At 35.5% G+C, this 16,607-nt stretch overlaps 1 protein-coding gene across 1 annotated transcript in view; it reads left to right on the forward strand.

Moving 5' to 3' along the window:
* The window catches only part of TTC27 (tetratricopeptide repeat domain 27), a 113,006-nt gene that overhangs the window by 41,291 nt on the left and 55,108 nt on the right, over positions 1–16,607 (forward strand). The window lies entirely within an intron of this gene.

Genomic DNA, 16,607 nt, shown 5'->3' on the forward strand with positions numbered 1-16,607 from the left:
CAGTCACTTTCTTTAGTGACTTATATTTTGTGTATAATTCATAATTTTTAGTGACTGTTTTGCTGGAGAGGGCACAGATGAACTAAACAAGTCATAAATCCAATCCTCCCTTTTTTCAAAGTAAATTTTTTACTACTGTATGAGGAAGAATTATTCTTAAAATTTATATAGCTATCATAATGTCTTGCTCTCATCTTCTCTACCTACCTAAATATCATCCCTTCATTTGTTTTTCTTCCTAACCCAATACCTCAAATATTATTCTAATCTTGCTTGTTCCGTAGCATCTGAAAAAATAAAGGTGATTGAATTCTTGTTTGCTAGTGGCTAAACAACTTGAGTTTAATCTTCTCTGATGATATCATGTCTATGTTTCAACTGGAAGTAGAATATTTTTCATATCAGTTCACCAAACAATCTTTATGTTCTATGTTAAAGATTGAATATAGAAAAAATAACATTTTTTGTGACTTAATACACTTTAGGACAGGTTTGATTATAATGTCATAGTCTTTGATTGCAGTCATGAAATATTGTAGTCATGAAATATTGCAGTTCCCTCCCAAGGTGTCTGAAATGTGCAAATCTGATACTTATTGATTTATTTGTCGTCAGTATAATGTCACTGTCCTGTTGTTCTTGGTTCTTTTGCATGCAGTGAGAACTATTTTATTCTAGCTACTTTGGGAAAAATATAATACGAACTTGATAAGTAATAAAACTAGCTTACTCTGTTTCTGCATGACTTTCTTTTTCCGTTCCCCCATAATTTGGGATGAAAAACTGAAATGGCTCCAGTGATTCTTCCTTTCCTTAATTCTTTTTTTCATATTGAAGTTTAGGTAGCCAAGCTACTGGGAAGGATTTCTAAATGGTATTTCCTTTTGTACTTTTCTTGACAGTTCAATATTTTTGAGCAAAAAAAAAGTTTAAACAAGTTCTAAGTCTATAAACCAATGGGCTTTTGAAAGGAGATGTAATGGAGAAAGATTTGGAGTAACTATTTTTGAAAAACTTTCCAAAGAAACACTTAGAACTTTTATTCATGGAAATACTGCTTTACTTGCTTAGTCCTTCCTTGTTTGAGTAAATCCTGTTCTGTTTAGCAGTGATCTTGGTTATGGTTTTGGGCATTGTCCTGCCCTTGTATGAGGAGTTGGTTGGCTTCTGTATGCTGTGGAAAAACATGGTGCCCTCTGGGTTACTGAAGGACAAAGATTAAGGAGCTCTGATTCTGGTATTTCCACAGTATTTTCTTTGTTTAATCAGAATCAGCACATTTAAATAGAAAAATGGAACTTTGAGGTGCTGTTTGCCAGAAAGTAAGGTGTTAAGGTTAAATTAATTTGTGAAACATTTAAATACATTTGTGTAGAGGGTGTATGCGCATTTATTTTACACATATTTATAGAATGCTTGAATTCAAGTACTGATTGCATATTATATGACTAAAGGGGAAAATTTTTAGTCTTGCCAGTAGAACCTCATTGCTCAGCTGGATTTTTTTCCTACAGAAATAGATTTTTACTGGTATAATTTACAGACCCCTAAAGCAAAGTATTATTTTTAGTACTTATTTGTAACATCAAATATGCAGGAAAGCTTCATAAGGTAATTCACATGCAGTGTTTGTGAGCCTTATGAAAGGTACTTTTCCAGTTATGCAAATACATGAATAAGAAAGGTTTATATTCTATTGATGAAGGTTAACCCATTGCATCAGGAAATAGAACCAATGCCAACTCATTTAGTGGGCTATTCAAGCAATGTCTATCATAAATTACATAAATGATAATTACTGTGAGAAATTTCAGACTTTTTTCTGGTATAACTTATATGCCTAGAATATAGTATATATGATAATATGGTATAACATAAATACTTTTGACATGTTTGGATTGGCTGCATTAATCAGAGCAAGCAGAGCTGTTAGTTATGAAGACTATTCAAATAAAGGCAAATAAAATGTTTAAAAACATTGTGTTCTGCATGTTTGAATTTGCAAAAATGGTTTAAAATATTTGCACTAATGTTTTTCTATCTGGGAAGCTGAGATTTGAGGCCTTTTCTGAACAGAAATAAAAATCATGACACTAGGTATTAGTTGATATATTTTGACATATTTGAGATTTTACTGTCTTGTCTATATTATCCTCATGCATGTCTTGCATTAATTAAATTGGAGCTTGGGCTTTTTTCTTCTTCTTAAAGACTTCATGTCTTGTTTCAGCTAGATTTTTCTTAAGTACATTTGTCAGAATTCATTGGGCAACACATTCTCCAATGAATTCTGTCTAGTCTAGGCGAAAGATGAGAGAGAAAATATTTTTACAGATTTCTATAAATAGACTGTGAAAGATTTTTCTGTGCTATAAGATTAGTTGTTTGATTTCATAATTGCAACACCAGGAGAGGGAAAACATATGTCTTGGGTATTGTATCTAATTTGGTTTTTTGTTTGCTAGAAATGATGTTTTCTTTGCTTTTTAGTTTAATACCTATCTGTCAAAGCATTACTGTTTTGGAGTAACGGAATAAAATATGCTTAGAAATATGTTTATGATTTTTTTTTTGAACAGCTTGCATGGTCTGAAGCAGTTAGCTTAGTAGTAAGAGTCAGAAAGCAAGTAGGACATTTAAAGGCTGGGGTAAGGACACAGTTCTCATCTTACAGCTTATTGTGCAAGAACTGCAGTGTTTGTCTTTATGTGTCTGTATATCGTGTGTCTTTTCCTGATCTATAATAGGCAAGTGTTCATTTCTGTGCGTTGTAGCTGTAATAAAGCTGGGAAGTTGCAAACCATAGGGGCACATAATTAAAAAGATTGCCTCTTTTGTTTGTTAAAGTGTCTATGTAGCTACTTCAGACTAGACATAAGGTGGGCATTTTTTATGAAGATGGTGGTGAAGCACTGGAACAAGTTGCCCAGAGATGTGGTGGATGCCTTACCCCTGCAAACATTCAAGGTCAAATTGCATGAGGCTTTGACCAACCTGTTCGAATTGAAGATGCCCCTGATCATTGCAGGGAGATTGGACTAGATGGCCTTTAAGGGTCACTGCCAACCCAACCCATTCTATGATTCCTTGTCCAGTTTTCATAGTGATTTTAATAACTGCTGTGGTTTCTGTGCATAGTACACTGGTCAGACACTAGACTGCCGTGTTTGAATCTTAATCAATTACAGCTCATGCTTGTAGCTTCTTTCCAGTCAAAGCACAGCCCAGACACTGCCATTTGTCCCTGATAAATGTATTCAGATTATAGCTTCTCTCTTCACAACTCTGTCAGATTTAGGAATGCTATTCACTTTGCCCACCAAGACAGGATTTTCTTTCATGCTCTTCAGCAGTCTCTCACTCTTTCCCCCACTAGTATTAGTCACTTGTGCTTGTGTCAGCTTCCCTTTCTGTTTACTCATCCATGCCATATTCCTCTCAGCTCTTCTTTGTCAGTGCTTGCTTTTTGTTTATCTTTCACTCTTACGCTCTTCTTCCCTAATTTCTTTCTTGCTGATGTATTGCTGACTACTTTTACTCTATTTCTTCCTCACTTTTGGTTGCTGCTTGAGGAGTCATTCTTCTTTCAGGACTACTGTGTCTTCAGGCTCTGAAAGGAAGGTGGCAGGTTTTTTTTGCTCCTGGGAACTAAACTTTTGCACATAAGGTTAAAAGCCAGGGTGCTGGTGGCCTCCAGCAGCTTGATGCTCTTGCATGTGAGAGCAGTAGCTCTTTAAAGAGACAAAATACTTCTGGTGAAGTCAGGAAGGAACTGAATGAAATCAAAATCAAGTATCTTCTAATGGACATTGAGACTTGCTGATGCACTCTTTCTGGGGACACTGTTGAGGCCATTCTAGAAATCTCACTGAAATTGTCATCTCCAGCCATCGCCTCTCCCCTTAGCCCACCAAGCAGTAAGTGAGGCATGCCTCTTGCATTAACGTGTCACATTACTTGTGAACACCAGGTATTGCAGCGTGTAGACTGCTGAACCATAGAGACCATTGTAGGCAGAATTCCTGCGGTGGATGCTGGCATTCAAAATGGGGAAAAGCCAGGTAAACATACTCCCTGCAGAGCCCTGTCTGGTATTGTGCGGTTTTTCTTTTGCTGTGTCTCACTGTTCTACAGACAGCTGTTCTTAAAGACTGAAGGTTGGGAGGGTGTTTTATGGAACTTCTGCAATTTGTTCTGACATAGATGAATAATAAAGTCAGTGGCAGCCTTACTATAAATCACCAGTCTAGGCATGTAATTACTCCTGAATTTTTTTGACTGTGCCTTTTAAAGAAAAAAGTGTGGTAGCTGATTTTTACTAGTTAACATCATTATAGGATTGGTACACAAATGGGACGTGTGCATTTTGTAATGTAAAAGTTGTATGCAACTGTTATTCATCTTGTGCTATTGACTGATGTTAAATTTAAGAAATTAGGAAAACATTTAAATTAGTTCTTTTCAAGAACATAATTTAATGCCTTCTAGTGAGGCTGTGAAGGGAATTTTTAATGCTTCATTGTTATGTGTAATTTTTATGGTTGTGCTCCAAATCTGTCTGAGAACAAGTATTTTTGCTGCTTTATATTCTCTTCCTGCAAAAGATTCTCAGTTAAGGTATTTTAAGGATAATTATTGTGAATGGATATTTGTGCTGAAGTTATCATTGTAGAATTAAAGATAAAAGTTGCTGTTAGAGTACAAATCTATGCAGCATTAGATAACAACAGTATATAAAGCAGCATTCTTCCAGAGGCTGTTGATAGGCCAAATAAACAGGAAGTATCCTTGGCAGTCTGTGGAAAAAAACATAGCGGTGAGCTCATAAATGTGAGTAGGTAGGCAGAACAGACTACTCCCACCACCCTCGGTCAGTTGCATAAGGATTCAGGATCTGTCAGACCTAAAGAATTTTTCCAGTGATCTGGGGTTTTGAAAGCAGTGAGTTTGCCCTGAAAAGTTTGGGCAAGTAAAGCAGAAAAAAGGGAATGGGAACCTTAATGTGTAGGTTTACCCAGATTTTGCTGAGTAAGAAGTACTACTTAAAAAAAAATAAAAGTTACCAACCCAAAGAAAATATTGAGAAATGCTCCCTGAAGAAAAAATTTCCATCAGCAGAAGATGAGTTAACCTGTAGCACTGTCTGTTCCAAAAATACTCTTGGTCAGAGGAGAGGCAAGGCTGAAGGGGGGTAGAGCATGAAAGGCAGAGGATTTAGGAGCCTACTGTGGTAGTTTGCAAGGAGAGTAGGAATTTACTTCTTCTCCCACATGACCAATTCTAACAAGTTAGAAAATATCCTCCTTGACACCGTTTTTCTAAATTTCAGTCTTTTTGTCAGTCATTTGGTTTGTCTTGAGACTAAATAGATTGCAAGTCTGCAGATAGCATGTACCATTGCATGCAGTCCTGAAATTATCTATTTTTAAAATATGATATCTAGCCATTGTCAAACCAGATTCACTATTTTACTCCCTGTGCAGAGGAAAAAAAATGCGCTTCTGGTTTTCAGGTTATAACATCAAGATCACATGATGTATTGAGAATCTTGGCACAGATGGTGAAATTACAGAGGCTGAGCAATTAAAACGAGAGATTTGCTGTTGTTAAATAACTAGGGAAATCCTTATCATTGGTACCAAAGAGTTAAAGTCTAGTCTTTTGTATCCCAAATTGTGATTTATTACTGTTGAAATTGGACCTTAGGAAATAAATGCAGTACTGTGATGTGGTATGGAAGTCTGTACTTACGCTGTTTCAGGAGTAAGTCCAAACCACAGACCTGAAAAAAACAATGCTACTACAGTCAAATCTGGCTGAAGTTGTTTGCAGCATAACACAGAATAAGTGATGTATTTGGCATGACAGAACAAGTGTCAGTCATATGGTTGGACTCCATTCTAAGTGAAAATAGGAGCCATATCTTATGTGGTTTACCCTTCGCTAGTCATTGAAAGCTGATACCTTTAAATAAAACAGTACCTTCCTTTTTTCATAACATTTCCTTTTCTTCTCTGGTTTCTTTCTTCTCCTAAAAAAAAAAGTTGAGAACCTCCAAGGAAAGCTTACTTCTGAACTTAAATAGTCTCTTAAAATGAAAATAAAAATGCAAGCTGAAATACAACACAAAAAACAGATTAGGTAATAGCAGAAAAAAATTATTCTTTTATGTCTTAAAAGAGGACACAAAATGTATACCACTTAGTATCATAAGAGAGCATCGAGCTCTTAAAAACCTGCTAAATATCAGCCTACCGGTGCCTGTTAATCTGGAAGGAAACTTATATAATTCTGGGCATCCAGGATACATCTGCAGTTTGGTTGTATAAGTAGAACTGGACAACTAACTTGATTGATAATGTCTTTGTTCTGTTATTAGAAAGTAGAAAATCCTAAAGGGGAAAAGCATTGAAGCATTTTCTTAGCCAATCCTGATCTGAGTTGATTATTTCATTGTGTCTAAAATTATTTTGAATTGTGGTGTTTGTTTCTTCCATAGCTTTCTCTGCAAGTTATGTACCTTCATGCGTGCAAGTGAAGTCACAGACTGCGTTATATGGAAGCAAAGAATCATGTTCATAACTCACTATAAGTCTCCATACTTTTTATTATATTTTTGTTCCAGTCAGGCTAATATGAGCTTGCTTTTTTGTGTTTCTGTTACATTTGAATCCATACAAAGCTTTCTTTGAGTCTTTTGTTTCCAATGAAAATTCTCCAGTGAGCGTAGATCTTTGTATTCTTTTCACACAGCTCTTTTTGTGGAACATAGGAGACTTCCTCTGAAAGGGAAGATTTCTCTAGTGCTCTTTTTCTCTGACCTTTTTCCCTCTGAATTGTATCATGTAGGGGACACTGGGCTGTCATTTCAGTTTTATCTGCAGAGCTACTTCAGAAGGAGATAAAAATAACAGAACAACATATTTAGATCTGTTAGCAAAAGCAGCAGATCTAGACCTTTTCTCTGATTCTTTTTGCTCTGTGTTCTTCAAAAAAATTCACTGAAGAGGCAGAAAGGACTTGAGATTATTCAGGTTTCAAATGAGATGGTGATGGAGAATGGAAAGAGTAGTTGAGTGTTCTCCTGACTAAGGTTATTTAGAAGAACCAAGATCCCAGGGTAAGGCAGCTTCACTTTACTTGAGTATTGCCTATGTTTCCTTTGGTAATGAAAACAAATGGAACAAAGAAGCTGTAAAGTCTGAGGGTAGTTTCTTTTGGGATGTTGTTCTTTTTCCCAATCAAGACTTCCAGCTGTATAGTCAGCTTACTATGCTGAGTCTGAGTATTGACTAACAGAGGAAAAGGTTGCTGGTGAATGATGTTGATCTCTTCCTGAGAAGAGCCTGTGTTGAGTTTTTCCAACCACAGTTGCTTTCTTTTAAAGCAAGGTAGAAGAGACGGCTGAAGAAAGATAATGAAGTGTCTTGCTAGTTCTAATAAGATTGGTAACAATCTCTTTGAGCAGCTAATAGAACTATCTTCCAAGATTTCCTGCCTGATTTTTTTTTTAATTCCTTGAAATTCTAGGTATTACAGGAGTGGTACACAAGCCAGCACAGCTTCCAAGCTGATCTAGCATTCATAGTTGCCTAGAAGCAAGAATTGTCGCTTTGCAAGGTAGATACCAGAAGGAGTAAGACTTACTGCTTAAAATAAGTGCCATGGAGGGGAAATATATTTAGAATGATAAGCAGGATAGAATATGAGGATACCAGTGGGTGGATGTTATCAAGACCTACCCATTTGCTACAGAACACTATTTAGGTGGGGTAAAAAAAGCTGTGGAAAATACAGTTGAAGTGAAATTACATTAGCATTCATGTATTGGGATATTTTTTAAGTCTTCTGAGAAGAAAATTTATTCTAGAATTGTCTTCTAACTTTTGAATTGATTCAGCGAGCTACGAAATAACTCTTATATTGTATTTAATGTACCTTCAGATGTGATAAATTCCAGATTCAATAAATTTCAGAGAGAGAGTCAGTCACATGTGGACTAAGATTAAATGAGACACTTGAGAACATTAAACTGCCTTTAGGTAAGTGCAATATAATTGCGGCTCTATTGAGTCTAGCATTTCTAGATCAGTCTAGTATAGTGTAAATAAGTAACTGTTTACCTAATAGGTTCCTAACCTTTTACCTTATAAAGTGTGTATGGACAAAAACAAAACTGAAAACTGAAAAAAGTAATCACTATGTGTGTGTACACATATGTTTCATTTTAAAACACTCATAATTAATATTTTACTCCAAATCCATTAAATCATCCAAGCTTCTGAAATTACGTATATGAAAAAATCTCATTCATTTTGCGTTGCTATATACACTGAAGTATATAGCAATGCAAAAAAATCAATCAGTGTATTCCTGTTTTAGTGGTAGGAATCAACAAAAGGTATTCTGCATTTACAATGATGTAATGTTATAATTTGAGTGGTGAGGCTACCAGACAAGACTAGACAAAGTGAATTTTAAAAATGCCATTCTAATTAAACTAGTCCCTTGATGTAGATCACTGATGGTGTTTTGGCCTCACTCTTGACTTTTTAACACCAAGAGGTATTTCTAATGGCTGTGGTTAAGAGCTTTAAGTCCAGCTCTGCTAATGATCAGCTAACACCTGTTGTGGTGAAAAGCTATTTTAGTTCAACAGTCCCAGGATTAGTTTTATGGACCAAAATAAACCCTTGTCATACAATTGAGTAAATAGCTTTAGGTTTTGGGGAAAAATATGCTGAATGTGTGGTCTAAACCTACTGAAATAGATGGAATATTAAATCAGTACTGGAAAATGGCACTGTGCAAATGCTGATGTCTCAGCCAGTGCAGGAAAGTAAATCTTCTCCTCTGTGACTTTAATACTTTCAGGATTTCTACCTCTCTCATTTGCCTAACGGACAGAGAACTTTTTAAATCATGGTAACTTCAAGAGGCCTTAAAAAATCCACAGATGATCATGACTGACTCTGTAGCATGCTGTCATGGTGTAACAACTCACTGAAACACTGAGAGACCTAATAAACAAAAATACAGAACTTCTGCTAATGCACTTCATACAGGCTCAAGCATTGCTTTATTTTTTGTTTTGTTATTACAGTGCAAAGGTCTTGACATAATGCTCTAAAGGTGCCATGTAGAATTTATATTACATGCTATTAGGCAAGAAAGTATTTAAGACCTAACCAAGTAATAACACATTTTTCTCATGCAGCATTGAAAAAGAAACACTAACACAGGACTTGGAATAATGCCTGAAATATTACTAATTAGAAGTGTATAATGCAAGGTGTCATGTTTGCAAGGAAAAAAAAGTAAATTATCCTTGTCTTGCTAGTTTTGCCCTAAGACTCTTAAATCAATTAGTAATCTGTAACTCCAAAGACTTTGCATATTGTTAGTTTTTAAGTTCTAGTTGTTAAAGCCATATGGAAAAAGATGCTTTTGGTTGCTACCTAAAATTGCAGTCCGTTTCACAGAAAAAGGCAGAAATTTTGAAGACAGTTGCTCATGTGTTGATGTGACTTCTAATTTGCAGGATTAGTTGTTAATATTTTGATTTTTTCTGGTCCAAAACTATTAGAATGATTGAAAGTGTAGGACAGATTTTCATGTTTAGTGAAAGTGTGAAATGAAAGAGATGTATCAAGGCATATACAGCCCAGGGTGTTATAACTGTTAAACATACCAACAGGGCCTTTAATCTTTGTTTGATACCTGTGCAGTGCTTTACTTGAGGAGGAAAGATGTAGTAGACTACAGTGCACACTGGTGTGAGTATTCCTTCTGTTTAGATATTTTTTAAGAGGAAAAAAGCAACCAAAAACCAATCTGCAAAATCTGTTGGCTAGTCCATGCTAGGAACAGTTTTCTGCATAAATTAGACTATCTTTTCTTCTCTTTTTTCCTGCTAGCCACTCAACATATCCACTGTCATAGTATTTATGGAAGCCTTGCATTCTCAAGGTATAAAAATATTACTGTCCTTGTTTGTGTCCTGTATCTTGTTTGTGTTGTTCTCCAAGGACATAATTATGCCAAATAGGGTTAGAATTTGTCCATTTGAAACAAGAATCATGTGGAGTGAAATCCTAATGTAATTTTTTCTTGTGGGACCTTTGAAAATATGAAGGTGCTTGTAGCCCACAAAATATGACTGGAGAATATACAGCCTGATTGTTCATGTCTAAAGCAGTGCCAGTGATTATGGATGACAGAAGCTGGAAAGAGAGGATGGTTTGAAATAATTTGCTTCATCATCCTATTTGTTTGTTCCCAAGTTAATCACTGTTGTTTGTTTAGAACTGTCACATACTTAGGATGTTTTCTATAAATTGGGGATTGTACTGTGGATTCCATGAGTAGAAGTTCTCCTGTAGAAAGCAGTAAAGGCAATAGGCTTGAATTTGCTATGTTAACTTTTGTTGCTGCCTCTTCCAATTTACTGTCCAAGAGGAAATCTTTATTGGCTGTCAGGTTTTGTTTGAATTTTGAACCTCAAATGAAGTTGTCATGTGTTAAGGTGATACCCTCAAAGAAATGAAAAGTATTTCACGTATATATATATAAGTATAGAAAAATTGATTTGTTTCTGTCTGAACTTCAGATTATTCAATTTCAATAAAATGATGATTTATGAAGACACTAGAGGAGCTCCTCTGTTGGTACGAAAAAAAATAACCTCTCTGAAACGATAGCATTAAGTCTTTGTCTGGGATGAATAGATGGGCATTTACAGATACACATTTTAGTTTGTGGTTCCATTTCAATGCAGTTACATAAAAATACATTTAGAGATTTACATACAGTAATTGTGTATCATTACACATAGCAACAGAGAGGATTTGTGTATAACAACAATGGAAATAAAAAGGAAAAGTCTTGGGGTGGCATTGAACTAAGGATAATGGTGCATCAAAGGCAAAAAACTTTTCATTGTAATTGTTATTTAGTAGTCTGCAATTCTGAATGCATTTTTAGATTTATTAGAAATTTCATTTCTGTATATAAAGAGCATATGTACTATGATAATTGCAAAATAGAAACTTTTAATTTAAATATAGATACAAGGAGATAAAATATCTCCTTTAGTTGGTTGCTAAGCAATTTTTTACATTAAAGTATTTATATTTACCAGCACAACAGCATTCTGTGCTTAAAACCAATCCTTTGTCACACACCTTAAATAGGTTAAACATCAAATACTACTCCTTGTCCATTTAAATATGCCTATTTAGAAAACAGTAATGAATTTTAGTTGTTTATTGATTTGAGGGTTTGTGTATGTGTGCAGCTATTACAGTTTCTTCTTAATTTGTGGTCACTGAAGGATTGGTAAACTGTTGAGTGTTGTGATAAGAATAAAAACACTACTAGGAGGAATTTGAGCTCTGTGAAACCTCAGTGTCATACATTTGTTAGTGATGCCGTATAATCAAATCTTCTTTTGATTCCTCTTTATTTTAAAATCTTTGGGGTGGGTATGTACAGCAGAACAGGTATGTATACTTGATTTGAACATACTTGATCTGTTTGAGCCAACAGGAGATTTTTACATGTTCCTACACTAAGCAGAAAAGCTAAAAGTGGTCATAGTGGCTGGCTTGTTCTGTTGCCAAGCCATGGTTCTGCTGTTTAATTGTAACTAGAAATTTAGTATTTTTCTTGCCCTCTTGATACTTGTGCTTTTCACTAAAACATAAAAAGTGCACTGGTACTGGAAACCACTTAGTCACAAATGTGCTTTATTTTAACTTATGGGGTTCTAACAGGATTATTGTTTAAAGTTACAAATCCCATTTCAACCAGATGCTGCCAGTACTACTGCAGATCATTTGTGTTTAAGCTACGTTAGTAAAGCAGTTAATATTTTAAGGACTTTTCTTAAAATTTCTATTATTTTTGTATCCCTCTGGACGTTGGATTGCCTTAATCTTTCTTAGACAATTAAAAATAGTTCCATAAAGTTCTTTTAGCTACTTTTCAGGGCAGTTTTCTGTACATACTTTTTTTTCCAGAAATGCAAGGAGTACCTTTTGTGAAACACTATTCTGTTGAAAAAACATGGATTTAATGAAAGGAAGTCTTTCCACAATAATGTGGCATCTTTCAGGTTTTTCTCTAAGTTGATTATTCTTAATTTTATTTCATTTTCCTTTTTCAGTCACCAGTTTAGTGCTAGGAGAAATTTCAAAAAAATTTCAAATTAAATAAGTGTCATTTGATCATGACTTTCTAGAAGAAAAACTTGCACTAGTTATACAGAAACTTAAGTGTCAGATTATTTGGATGAGAATAATATGTGGAAAGCAAATCACATTCTCCCGAATATCACACTGATTTTTTCCTCTTGATCTTAGTCATGAATTCCATAGAAGTTTTTGCCAATTCTTTGCTGTGTACATAAAAACAAATTAAACACTTTTAAGTTAGCTTTTAGAAATAAAGTCATTCAGCATAGATTAACAGATATGTATACAAGCAAATGCACATTTTCCCTGTTGATGCCTCAGTCATACTAGTGGGTTTTTAATGTACTCACCTGATAATTGTGCAGGATATAAAATGTGGAAAAGAAACCATAGCAGTGTCTCATTTTAGAGCCAAGCACAGAATGGGTTAAAAGCTTGCCATTTTGCCTTGGGATGTGTTGAAGAAATAAAGGTTTCATGTTAATTATCTGAATGAATTACTAAAAATCATTAAATAAAGATATAATAGCTGTATGAAACAAGACTATTGATAAGACTATTGACTCTTGACTATTAACAAGACTATTGGACTATGGATGAAGTAATCCACATGAGTAATCTGAAAATTTTAATGTGTGGTTTTTTTTGAAAAGTAAACACCAAAGCTCCTGAAGTATGTTAACTGAAATGGATAATATAAGGAACTAAAAAGGAATATTTTTCAATTTTTTTTCCTCTAAATCCTCCCCAGTGTTTTGTGCTTATTTGTAACTTAAGTTAGCAAATAACCTGGGCTGAATCTGAATTAAAGGTCACGTCTTTGGAGGCATGATAGAGGAACAGAGCTATCCTTAGGGTGCCTCATGCCTGTGACTTCAGTTAAATGATTTCACCACATCCTGGCAATTTGGCCAATAAGCAGAATATTTTTGGTTCACTGATGGACTGATGTGCAAATTCTTAGGAATTCCACAACTGGTTGCAATTAAAATTGCTTAGTTTACAAGTCCATTTTCAGATGATATCTCCATCATAGCAATCACAGTACTTTGCTAGGCTGCTGGTATTTTATCAGTGAGCAAGCTTCAGGAGTAAAACAACAGCCTTTACAGCACAGATTTATCATAAGGAAAAATTAGAAACCATTAAAATTAATTAGCGCTGCACTTAACAACAATCATCTTTACCTGTTCCAGGTTTTCTAGCATGTCTTATATGCCAAGTAAGCTCTTCCTGACTTTGATGACAGGAAGAATTCCTATAGGAACTCCAGCTTTTTAAAACAGTAGATACAGGAAGGCAAAAGAGTTGCTTTGACCAATCTTTACCTTCTGTAAGTCGTGACCGACTGATGTAGTTCTTTCTCTGTTTCTCTGACAGAAGGTTCTAAGAGTGATCAGGGAGTGCTTCATACCTAGGTTAAATTCTGAATACTGAGGCCGAAATGGTTTGGTCGTGGTATCTGATTTTTGGGTTTGACAGAAATCTGTGGCTGGGTTTGATCTGGGTGTCATTACTAATGTCACCTATCTCACAATTCAGGTATTACTTGGAATCATGGAATGGTTTGGGTTGATAGGGACCTTCAAGGCCATCCTGTTCCAACTGCCCTGCCATGGGCAGGGACACCTTCCACTAGACCAGTTTGCTCAAAGTCTCTCCAACCTGGCCTTGAACACATCCAGGGATAGGGCATCCATAACTTCCTTGAGCAATCTGGAACAGGTTGCCAGGAGAAGTTTATGTTCCAAGAACAAAACTTGCCTTTTGTTCTTACCTACTTGTAAGTGTTGTACAATAATGGACTACTTTGCTATTAAGACTTGCAGCATCTTGTTTCATTTGAATGTCATATAAGGAAGTTATATTGAATTAAATATTCTGGTTTGTGTAATTCTTTGGTCATCTCCTTTTTTACATTCTGATATGATGGGAGAGAATGATATTGTTTGTAGAAAGAATGTGTGAAAGAATTGGAAAATTACTTTTCCCATGTGAAAATATCCTATTCTGTGCAGAAAATGTTGCATAACCTTATTTCCTTTCATTTCTTCTCAGTCTGTCTAATCTTCCTGTGTTTCTCTTTCTTTAGTTTATTGTTCTTTCCCTAAAGTAAGAACAGTGATAACTTGTGAAGATTCTCAATAGTGGTTTTGCTTCAGAATTATTTTGTTAATTTTCTTAGCTGCCTTTGGTGCAGTATAATGAACTTCCAAGTATGTTGACAAAACCTGCATGTTCCTAGGTTGTTCCACCCCCCGATGTTTTATTTTAACCTATAATCCTATTAGCAGAGCCTAGATTTAATTTCAGGCAAAAATATAAAGCTTTGGCTCTTATGAGAAAGTATTTATTATCTGGAATATTTGGACATTTTGGGTATAAGATTAAAGCTTGCTTAATGGTTACGGGTAGATGTTCTGAAATTATTCTTTACAGTATTTGAGTATAAACATTTGTGCCCTTTATGCATGTATTATTTTGATTTTTTGTGCTGCTTTAAACATTATGATTAGGCAATGAAAAGGTGAACATTTGAATTCTGGCACAGGACTGTGAGCTCTGTAGCAGTATAAAAGTACAGGTGCTTCTTAAACGTAAACTAGGTCTGCTTCTCGTTGTCTTGTGCAGTTGCAATTTTTTTTGTATCAATAAAACTGTTGGAAAAATTAAATTTTTCTTCTGTAATTTTACAGCAGATATACCTTTCATTTTATTTCATGAATACCTTTAAAAAACAGGTTTGTTATTCAAAATACGACTTGTCATTGCTCCTGCAGAGGAGTGAAATGTAATTATCCCTGCTTGTATTCCACCCTTTTTCTCTTCAGATTTCCTCCCTCCCTATTTGACTTTATGCACAGCTCATGCAGCATGCTTGCTTAAATCACTGCTTGGGTGGTGGTGTGGGAGGTGCACACAGAGACAGAGGAGAGACTCTCCTGGGCTGCCGGTTCTCCTACAGAGCCAGATGCTGTGGACAAGAAACTTTGTACTCTGGCCTCCGTGGGCCACTTGCTTGAAGCAGTGAGAGAACAAGGACTCAGCTGCTGGACAAGAGCAGTAATCAGACCTGAGAATATCTTTAGGAGTGTTATTAGCCAAGACTTGTAGTTGTCATTGTTCGTTTGCAAAGTTAATGCTAATGTCTGCCACCAGGTAGCACAGATAAATATCCCTTGAAGTAAAAAATTAAATAGTATGACAGAATACTAATAGTGGATAAAATGGGGAAAAGGGTGGCCTTTCCCACAAAATAAGCTTTTAAGGTAAAAGAAACATTGTTCCAGTGTTTGCTCAAGCAATTCCTTAAGGTATTTGATTTAGCAGCTATCTGGTATGGCTGCTAAAAAGTAAACTCAGACCAATGTCCTTGCTTGTGTTTGTCTTAAGATGAAACTAAAATAGGTGTTTGACTGAAGTTTGATGAAACAGAGGAGAGATAGCTCTCAGAACTAGGACATCTATCAGTTACCAGATTTAGGGATTATCGTTTGTAAAAGGGCACTTGACAATCTACAGAATAGAGAATGTTGTGATTGTGATCCCTTAATTAATTCCAGATCCTCAGAACACAGAGGACAGTAGAGAAGCGTTTGTGTGCCTCGTAATCTAAGACTGAGGAGAAGTCTTGAAAGAGTTGGTGCAGATTCTTGGTCACAAAGGGTAGGATTAGTTGAGTGAGTGGTTGTTGCACAACAAACAAGCCTTCACACTGCCTTCATTTTTGGTTTTGTTGTTGCCTCTCTTCCTATTGTAGTTTTGTTTGGAGGATAATTTTTTTAGATTGTTTCTTTCTGCTTCCTTTCTTTTGAAATCACTAGGGAAAACAAAACCAGATTACAGCATGACAGAAATTTGTCAGGCATTAAACACAAACCATGAGCAAATTATGCTGTTTAATGCTTTGGGAGGTCTCTGAGAGGAAAGGATAAAACCGCTGGGGCTTTTTCTCCAGTCTACAAATATCTATAGACAAATATGTTTTCTCAGAGAAGATGGATCATATTTGCAGTGTCAATAAAATTAGCAAGGGAGCTTTTCTGCTGTCTCACTTTTCAGAAATGGTATATTCTGTCTAAAACCATACTGGAAAGATTCCAGGCAGACTGTAAATTATTAAGAGATACCAGAATTGCATTGGCTGCATGTCTTCTATTGAACTTTCCTGAAAATCAGTGATTGGAGACTGGCACTAAGTTCCTGGCATCAGTGCAGCATGTTCTAAGTGATAACTTAAAATTATTTTAGGAAAACTGCTTGCATAGATTATTCCATAGTCTCTATACATCTACTAAAGTAAAAAATTCTTCCTGTGCTTCTCAAGTCATGGCAAGTTCTAGATTAATTAATGTTCTTCAGATTCTTAGCAAATTTAACATTTTTCATGTGGAAATGCTGTTAACATGGGCA

The sequence above is a fragment of the Camarhynchus parvulus genome, chromosome 3 (genome assembly GCF_901933205.1).
Source record: "Camarhynchus parvulus chromosome 3, STF_HiC, whole genome shotgun sequence".
Lineage (NCBI taxonomy): Eukaryota > Metazoa > Chordata > Aves > Passeriformes > Thraupidae > Camarhynchus > Camarhynchus parvulus.